The sequence below is a fragment of the Psammomys obesus genome, unplaced genomic scaffold, assembly GCF_907164565.1.
Source record: "Psammomys obesus unplaced genomic scaffold, mPsaObe1.curated_primary_1811, whole genome shotgun sequence".
Classification (NCBI taxonomy): Eukaryota; Metazoa; Chordata; class Mammalia; order Rodentia; family Muridae; genus Psammomys; species Psammomys obesus.
Window position 1 is genome coordinate 6,306,183 of NW_026590677.1, and position 10,720 is coordinate 6,316,902.

The 10,720-nt window shown below is 36.6% G+C and overlaps 1 non-coding gene across 1 annotated transcript; it reads right to left on the minus strand.

The window, feature by feature from the left end:
- Positions 1–10,201: 10,201 nt before the first annotated feature.
- Positions 10,202–10,328, minus strand: LOC129677691 (small nucleolar RNA SNORA28). The gene has a single exon (XR_008720236.1). It is a non-coding gene; the product is annotated as a small nucleolar RNA SNORA28 (small nucleolar RNA).
- Between the last annotated feature and the right edge of the window lie 392 nt (positions 10,329–10,720).

Sequence of the window (10,720 nt, forward strand, 5' to 3'; positions counted from 1 at the left end):
GAACTTAGGAAAAGATCAGGAACCACAAAGGTAAGCATCACCAACAAAATACAAGAGATGGAAGACAGAATCTCAGGCACTGAATATATAATTGCAGAAATTGATACATCTGTCATAGAAATAGTAAAGTCAGAAGAGTTCCAAACACAAAACATCCAAGAAATCAAAGACTCCAAGAAAAGACAAAATCTAAGGATAATGGGAATAGACAAAAAAGAAGATTCGAGGCTACAAGATCCAGAGAATATTTTCAAGAAAATCATAGAAGAAAAATTCCCCAACTTCAAGAAAGAGATATACATAACATACAAGAAGCCTACAGAGCACCAAATAGACTAGATAAAAAAAAAACTTCCTCATATCACATCATATTCAAAACACTAATCTACAGAACGAAGAAAAAATATTGAAAGTAACAAAGGAAAAAGGCCAAGTAACATATAAAAATAGACCTATCAGAACCACAACAGACTTCTCAACAGAAGCTATGAAAGCCAAAAGGCCTGGGCAGATGTCATATAGAATCTAAGAGACCACAGATGCCAACCTAGACTACTATACCCAGAAAAACTTCCAATGAACATAGATGGAGAAAACAAAATATCCCATGGAAAAAACTGAACTTAAACAATATCTACACAGCAACCCAGCCCTACTGAAGATACTAGAAGGAAAACACCAATACAATGAAATTAACTACACACAAGAGGATATAGAAAATTTCACAACAAAGAATTAAAAGAAAACAAGCATTGAAACACAGTAACACCACCAACTCCACAATAAAAGGAATCAACATTCATTGGTCACTATTATCTATCAACATCAACGGACTCAACTCTCCAATAAAAAGACACAGACTAACAGATTTGTTGCAGATACAAGATCCAACATTCCACTGTATCCAAGAAAAACACCTCTGCAACAAAAAACATTGCCTCAGAGTAAAGGGCTGGAAAATGTTTTTCAAGCAAATGGACCCAGAAAACAAGCTGGGGTAGCTATCCTAATATCTAATAAAATAGATGTTCAAACAAAATTAATCAAAAAAGATGAGGAGGAACACTTCATTATCATCAAAGGAAAAATCCACCAGGAGGCCATTACAATCTGAACATTAATGTCCCAAATACAAGAGCGCCTGATTTTGTAAATGAATCATTATTAAAGCATAAATAATGTATGAATCCCAACACCTTAATAGTGGGAGACTTCAACACTCCACTCTCACCAAAGGACACATCATCTAGACAGAAGCTAAATAGGGAAATAATGATAATTACAGAGGTTCTAAATCAAACAGACCTAATATATCTCTACAGAACATTTCACTCAAACCTAAAGAGTATAACTTCTTTTCAGCAACTCATGGAAACTTCTCAAAGATTGACCATATAGTCAGGCACAAAGCAAGCCTCAACAGATACAAGAAGATTGAAATAATCCCTTGTATACTATCAGACCTCCACGGCCTAAAACAAGACCTCAACAACAAAAGAAATTTAAAAAAGCCTACATTCACATGGAAACTAAGCAACTCTCTACTCAATGATGCCATGGTCAGAGAAGGAATGAAGAAAAATAGAGACTTCCTAAATTCAATGAAAATGAAGACACAAATTACCCAAACTAATGGGACACAATAAAGCAGTGCTAAGAGGAAAGTTCATAGCACAAAGTGCCTCCAGAAAGAAATTTGAAAAATTTCATACAAGGAAATTAATGGCACACCTGAAAGCCCTAGGAATAAATAGAGCAGACACACCCAAGAGGAGTAGATAGAAAAAAATAATAAAATTCAGAGCTGAAATCAATGAATTAGAAACAAAGAAAACAATTCAAAGAATCAATGAGACCAAGAGCTGATTCCTTGAGAAAATCAACAAGATAGAGAGATCCTTAGCCAAACTAACTAAAAGGCAGAGAGAAACTATCTAAATCAACAAAATCAGAAATGAAAAGGGAGACCTAAGGACAGACACTTAAGAAATACAAATATTGATTAGGTCTTACCACAAAATTTGAAAATCTGAATGAAATGGAAAATTTTCTCTATATATTCTATTAAGCAAAAGTAAATCAACATCAGTTGAATAGATTAAAATGTTCTATATCCCCCAAGGAAATAGAAGAAGTCATCAAAAGTCTTCCTTCCAAAAAAGCCCAGGGCCAGATGGTTTCAGTGCAGATTTCTACCAGACCTTCAAAGAAGAGCTAATTTCAATTCTCTTCAAACTGTTCCACAAAATAGAAACAGAAGGAACATTATCAAACTTATTCTATGAAGCCAAAATCACCTTGATACCTAAACCAAACCACACAAAGACCCAATAACAACAACAAAAAAGAAAACATCAGACCTATCTCTCTTAGGGACATCAATGCAAAAATACTCAATAGGGACATCAATGCAAAAATACTCAATAAAATACTTGCAAACTGAATCCAAGAACACATAAAATATATCATCCAAGATGACCATGTATGCTTCATCCCAGGCTTACAAGGGTGGTTCAATATATGGAAATCCATCAATGTAATCCACCATATAAACAACCTGAAGGAGAAAAAAAATATGATCATCTCCTCAGATGAGGAAAAAGCAATTTGATAAAAATCCAATATCCATTCATATTTAAAGTCTTGGAGAGATTAGGGACACAAGGCACATACCTAAATATAGTAAAGACTATATAGAGCAAGCCTATTGCCAACATCAAAGTAAATGGAAACTTAAATAAATCTCACTGAAATTAGGGACAAGGCAAGGCTGACCACTCTCTCTGTATCTCTTCAATATAGTACCTGAAGTCCTAGCTAGAGCAATAAGAACATTAAAGGAGATCAAAGGATACCAATCAGAAAGGAAAAGTCAAAGTATCACTATTGGCAGAGGATATAATAGTATAGATGAGTGATACCAAAAAAAATCAACCAGAGAACTCCTTCAGCTGATAAACAACTTCAACAAAGTGGCTGGATACAAAATTAACTCAAAAAAAAAAATCAGTAACCCTCCTTTATACCAAAGACAAAAGGGCTGAGAAATAAAGCAAGGAAACAACACCTTCACAATAGCCACTAACATAAAGTACCTTGGTGTGACTCTAATCAAGCATATGAAAGACCTGTTTGAAAAGAACTTCAAGTCTCTGAAGAAAGAAATTGAAGAAGATAGCAGAAGATGGAAAGGTCTCCCATGCTCATGGATAGGTAGGATTAACATAGTGAAAATGGCCATCCTGCCAAAAGCAATCTACAGATACAATGCAATTCCCATCAAGATACTAACACAAGTGTTTACAGACCTTGAAAGAACAATTCTCAATTTCATATGAAAAACAAAAAACCCAGAATTGCTAAAACAATCCTGTACAACAACAGATTGTCTGGAGGAATCTCCAATCATGATCTCAAGCTATACTTCAGACAAATAGTAAGAAAAAGTGCATAGAAATAGTAGTAAAATGTGCATAGAAACAGAATGGTGGATCAATAGAATCAAATAGAAGGTCCAGAAATAAACCCACAGACATATGGATACTTGATTTTTGACAAAACCATACAATAGAAAAAAAGACAGCATCTTCAGCAAATGGTGTTGGTCTAACTCGACGTGTAGATGTAGAAAAATGCAAATAGACCCATATTTATCTTACTGCACAAAACTAATATCCAAGTGGATCAAAGATTTCAACATAAAATCAGACATTCTAAATATCTTAGAAGAAAAAGTGGGGAAGAGCCTTGACTACTTTGGCACAGGACACAATTTCCTGATCAGAATACCAACAACACAGGCTCTAAGATCAATAATCAATAAATTGGACCTCATGCAATTGAAAAGTTTCTCTAAAGCAAAGGACACTGTTGTCAGATTGGGAAAGTATCTTACCAACTCTGTATTTGACAGCAATCAAGAAATTAAATACCAACAAACCAAGTAACCCAATTAAAAATGGGGTACAGAGCCAAACAGAGAGCTCTAAATAGAGGAATACTGAATACCAGAGAAACACTTAAAGAAATGCTGAAAATCCTTCATCATCACAGAGATGCAAATCAAACAAAACAACTCTGAGATTTCCCCTTAGAAATACCAGAATGGCTATGATCAAAACCTCAAGGAACAACACATACTTGAAAGGATGTGGAAAATGGAGAACCCTACTGCATTGCTGGTGAGAATGTAAACTTGTACAACCACTTTGGAAATCAATATGCTGCTTTCTCGGACAATTAGGACTAGTGCTTCCTCAAGATCCAGTTATACGAATCCTTTGGATATGTCTGAAAAATGCTCAAGTGTACAACAAGGACATTTGCTCAACCATGTTGGTAGAAACTTTATTCATAATAGCCAGAATCTGGAAACAACCCAGATGTCCCTCAGTTGAGGAATAGATACATAAAAGATGGTTCATTTATACAATGGAATACTACACAGCAATTAAAATAAGGAATTCATGAAATTTGCAGGCAAATGTTGGGAACTAGGAAAGATCATTCTGAGTGAGTTATCCAAGAAGCAGAAAGACACACATGGTATATACTCATTTGTAAGGGGATCTTAAGCATATAATATAGGATAAAGATACTTGAAGCTGTACATCTAAAGAAGCTAAGTATGAAGGAGGACCCTGGGTAAGATGATCAATCCTCACTCAGAAAGGTAAACGGGGTGGACATCGGAAGAGGGAGAAAATAGGGAACAAAGACAAGAGCCTACCCCAGAGAGCCTTTGACAGACTCTACCCAGCAAAGTATCAAAGCAGATGCTGAGATTCATAACCAAACATGGGCACAGTGAAGGTAATCTTATGAAAGAAGGAGATAGTAAGAGTTGAAGAGGACAGGAGCTCCACAAGGAGAGCAAAAGTACCAAAATATCTGGGCACAGGGGTCTTTTCTGAGACTGATACTCCAACCAAGTACCATTCATGGATATAACCTAGAACCCCTACTCAGATGTAGCCCATGGCAGCTCATTATCCAAGTGGGTACCCTAGTAAGAGGAAGAGGGACTGTCTCTGACATGAACTCAGTGGCTGGCTCTTTAATCACCTCCCCCTTAGGGGGAAGCAGCCTTACCAGGTCACAGAGGAAAACAATGCAGCCAGTCCTGATGACACCCAATAGGCTATGGTTAGAGCCAATGAAGGAGGACCTTCAGTGGCCTTGGGGATGGACAATGGAGGTAATGAAGGACAGATAGTGAGATATGGACGGCAAGAGGAAGAGCTCTAAACCTGGGATACAACGTGAATAAACTAATTTATAAAAAAAAATGTTAAATTAAAAAGAATTTGAGGACAAAAAAATAAAGATATTTTTCATTTTCTTACCATTACTAAATTTTGTAAGAACATTTTAGTTTCACCATTATGTCATTCTTACATCTGTCATCCTGTTTGCTGTGATATTTGAATGCCAGAGAATGTCCCTCAGTAGTGGGTATTGTAATTTTTGTTTTTATGTGTTAAGTGTGTAGATCATATTTATTTCAAGAAAATGTCCTTGTAGTAATTAAATAAAGACTACATGCTCTTTTCTTCCCTGTACTAATATGTTTGGTTTAGGATTTACCTCTAAGTATCTATTATCTTCTTTTGAATTTTTATTGCAATGATAATGATGGTAGTTGTTCTCTTATTTCATGGGAACCCTAAGCTTAGTCTTTAATATTGTGTTCTTCATGTTTTTAAGTTTCATAGCATATAGCAGATTTACCTACAAATAATCATAGTTAAAGAAATTATATTTTTATTTTTTGTGGGACAGCAGGAAGTATTGGGGATTTGTCTGTGATTGTGTATTCAAATGTTATTAACCCCCAAGATCTGGTTTCTGCCCAGCAGCCTTTGTTTTATAAAACTTGGTCTCTACTTTATAGTTGGTTGGTTAAGAAAATGGGATAAGTCTGTAACACGCAGAACAGAAGTAGGCAGACATGAGATTATGGGGTTCAGGGTCCCAGATAGGATCCACAAGTGAGAGAGAGAATGAGGAGAAAAAACTGGAAGGAGGAAATGGGGCAGTATGGATCATGAGTACCATGTCTTTCAGGGCTGGTGTGATATAACAGAAGCAGCCCAGGCAGCAACAATAATGGCAAGTAAATTTGGGTATGTAGCTGGGAAATAGAAAAATAACCTAGAGGGTTGATATCTGCCCTAATCTTGTGCTTTAAAGCTTATCATAAATCCAAAAGGCCTATGTGTATTTTATTCAGGACCTAATTGATCTGAAGCTGGGTAGATACTTAGGATCAAAGATGGCCATAGGAAACCTTTCAAAAATAGTTATTGTTATAGATTATTTTAACTGATCACCCTTTCAGTTTGAATGCATTTTTCAAGATTCACTCATGGTTTAATACAGGAGCCTCATGTCCAACCACTTAACTTTAATCAATGAATGAATAAAAGTCATGCCTTAATATTCTGCCTGTTCATGGGATAAAAAGACTGAGGTTACTATGATAACAATTTTCTGAGATTGCACTCTAAGTTCAGCTTCTTTCTTCTTGTTCTCTCTTCAATGTATATATTAAAGTACACAATAAAGTAAATTTTTAAAATTCTCTAAACATCCATATGTTTTAATGGAGAAGTTTTCAGTACTTGAATAATACTTCAACATATGGATCTTTAGATAACTCAGATCCATAAAGACAAATTAGAATATTTTCTCTTCTCCGTGGCTCTAAGTTTCAAATCTTCAGTTAACTGTGTTTCATTTTAAATATCAATAGAAGTCAGAAATTAGTAAATGGCAACAAGGGAATGGTTTTAGGAAAAGGTGGTATTAAAGCTTAAAGGTAATTAATGGGATCAGAATTATTACAATGGATTGGGGATGCAGTGGATAGGGTAGAGGAGGATATTTAAGGAGAAATAAATAAGAACTAAAGTCCCTTTAAAAACAATCATATGGAAACCTGACTAATATTGTAAAAGTATATATATATATATATTCAGAGCAACATTGTCTTTACTAGACACTCCAAGATAACAAACAAAGTCTAGAGTAAGCAATGGTTTGCCACTTTTTAGGTCATTTTCCAGTCAGGTACCAAGTATCCAAAAAATTACAGACTACTCCCAATGATTTTGGTGCCTCCCAGAACTTGATTGTAAGACTACCAATGAAGTCACCATATGCTTAAGTTATAGAACATGTTGTTGTCAAGTTTGGACTGGCTTGGAAGCTAAATCCCTCTTGCTTAGTTTTCATAATGCTCAACAGTACTTACTATACCACACTACTGGAATGAAAAGTAATTATTAGCTTAAACCAGCTGTGAACTATTGAGAGCTGAAACAACCACTGCTCTAGCAAGACATACTCACTGCTACAATAATAACATGGACATCATGAAAGTAACCATCTACTTTCTGATTGTATTTAAGTCCTGCTCCTGAAAATGAAACCCATACCTGACATTGTTGCAGGAGCCAACAACCTTTGGCTAGACAGGTGATGAGCCCTTGGAGAGAACCTACTACAATTACTCTACTAAATAGACATAATATTTCTCTGACTTCTAATTACTTATCATTATACCCATACATTAATATATTTCTCAATCATCATCAGAGAAGCTTCTGTTCACAGTAGATGGACATTAAAACAAAGACTTACAACTCGTCAGGTTGCAGGAAATTAGAGACTTTAGAGTGCTTAGCTCTAAATGGGACATTTATATAACACTCTTTCTTCCCAGTGCTCAGGTATCATTGAATAATAGCAGAAAGTGTTTAAGAAGCAAATGACAGTGGACATATACAAGGAAACCATGTCTTCTAGAAACAACATGGAAACTGCAAATATGAATCCACAACAATTGTGACAATATGCATAAGATCTGTGCAGGCTCACCCAAACAAAAATCACAACATAGAAAGGAGTGGCAGAAGTACAAAATATTACGGCTAGGCAAGGTTTGTTGTTGTTTTTGGAATTGATGCTGGAGAGAGAAAGAAAGCAGCAAATGGAGAAAGAGAGAGAAAAATAGAGAGGCAGGTGGGAAAGGGGAAGATCACTAAAAAGACATTCCTCATTATAGGTTGAATTTATATTGAAGATGCATTTCATATACATATATGGGACAGATTAGTAGAACAGAAAACATGACCTTTGAAAAGAGAACTAATTTCCAATAATACCGTATGAAATTCTCAGAATGGTTTGAAGTAGTACCTTTGAGGCCTCAATATTTGTGCTGCCAACACTATTATCTACTACTTTTTTTATTAAAAATGGCTTTTTACTATGTTTAACATTATTTGACATATAAACCAGAAATAAAAAACAGAGAAAAATAAATTTTGAAGTTTCTTGAAAATGGCACCAAGTCGATAACAATTTATCAGAGTCCATGACTTGTGAACTTAAAACAATGGAAAAATTCCTGTTTCAATTAGGTTGGGTACTATGCAGACTTCACATGGGAATAATGCACAGCATTGTTTAATAGCACAGGGGGTGTCATTAAAACACTTATAACTCTGGCAAATGATATTAATTAGATATTTTGATGACCTATGTACTTTTACTTTAAGCACATATTCAGTTTTGTAATGTCACACCTATTATTTTCTACTTTCTGTTTTGGCTTTTACTTTTCTAAAACACCAAAGCTACATGGAACAGAGATATCATCTAATGACAATGCTTTCAATATGTTCCATGAAAGAATTTCCAACCCTGTGACACAGTGGCTAAGGATAAACCTAGTTTTGATCACCTCCTTCTTTCTGATCTTAGTCTATCAGTTCTCATCAGAAGTGGCTGCATTGTCATCTTCTGTGACCTGGTAAGGCTGCTCTCCCCTCAGGAGGAGGTGATCAAAGGCATATCAGATTATGTCAGAGGCAGTTCCTCTTCCCATTACTATGTAACCCACTTTGACACTACACTGCCATAGACTACATCTGTGCAGGGGTTCTAGGTTATGTCCATGCATGGTAATTGGTTGGAGTATGAGTCTCGGGGAAGAACCCCCTGTGTTCAAATTTTCTGGTTCTGTTGCTATCCTTGTGGGGTTCCTGTCCACTCCAGATCTTACTATTTCCCACTTTTTTTTTTTTTTTTAGCTTCTGGCTTTTATTTATTTATTTATTTACACTTTATTCACTTTGTATCCCCCCATAAGCCCCTCCCTCCTCCTCTCCCGATCCCACCCTCCCTCCCCCTTCTTCATGCATACCCCTCCCCAAGTCCACTGATAGGGGAGGTCCTCCTCTCCTTCCTTCTGATCTTAGTCTATCAGATCATATCAGGAATGGCTGCTTTGTCATCTTCTGTGGCCTGGTAAGACTGCTCTCCCCTCAGGGGGAGGTGATCAAAGAGCAGGCCTATCAGATTGTGTCAGAGGCAGTCCCTCTTCCCATTACTATGTAACCCACTTAGACACTAAACTACCATGGATTACATCTGCGCAGGGGTTCTAGGTTATCTCCATGCCTGGTACTTGGTTGGAGTATGGGTCTCTGGGAAGATCACTGTGTTCAAATCTTCTGGTTCTGTTGCTCTCCTTGTGGGGTTTCTGTCCTCTCCATAACCTACTATTTCCGACTTCTTACATAAGATTCCATGCACTCTGCCCAACAGTTGGCCATAAAGTCTCAGCGTCTGCTTTGATAGTCTGCAGGGCAGAGCCTTTCAGAGGCCCTCTGTGGCAGGTTCGTAGGTTGTTTCCTGCTTTCTTCTTCTTCTGATGTCCATCTTCTTTGTCTTTTGGGATGGAGATTGAGCGTTTTTAGTCAGAGTCCTCTCTCTTGATTAATTTTGTTAGATGTACAGAATTTAGGTTTATCCTATAAGTCTATGTGAGTAAGCATATACCTTGTGTGTTTTTCTGCTTCTGGGACAGCTCACTCAGGATGATCCTTTCCAGGTCCCACCATTTACCTGCAAATATCATGTTTAACTTATTTTTCTTTTTTTTTTCCTCTAGGACTGAGGTTTATTGAGAAACACATGGGACTAATGCAATTTTTAAAAGGTGAACTCTAACAGGGTGGCACCTAGATCAAATACAGGTAAGCCCAGAATTGGGACAGGAAAACTTTTGATACCATGGGCAAAAGCAAAGTTCCAAAGATGAACCAGAGAAAACCTTTCTAAGAAAAATGACCATCTTCCACATTATACAACCAATTCCATTCATGACTAACAAGTTTTTTTTTTCTTAAATATTGTTTGAGCCTTTATAACGGCTTATCTCATGAAGAAGAGAACGCCGAAATAGGTTAGACATTTTTGCTATAGAAAGCTTAAATTGTGTCAGACAGTTTTTAGATATCTGCCACTGAGTGTTGCTTGCAAGATTTCCTTATTTTTCATTGCAGAGTAATACTCCATTGTGTAGATATACCACAATTTCTGTATCCATTCTTCAGTTGAGGGACATCTGGGCTGTTTCCAGCTTCTGGCTATTACAAATAAAGCTATTACAAACATGGTTGAACAAATGTCCTTATTGTGTACTTGAGCCTCTTTTGGATATATGCCAAGGAGTGGTATGGCTGAATCTTGAGGAAGCACTATTCCTAGTTATCTGCGAAAGCACCAAATTGATTTCCAGAGTGGTTGTACAAGTTTACATTCCCACCAACAGTGGAGGAGAGTTCCCCTTTCTCCACAACCTCTCCAACATGTATTGTCACTTGAGTTTTTCATCTTGGCCATTCTGATGGGTGTAAGGTGAAATCTC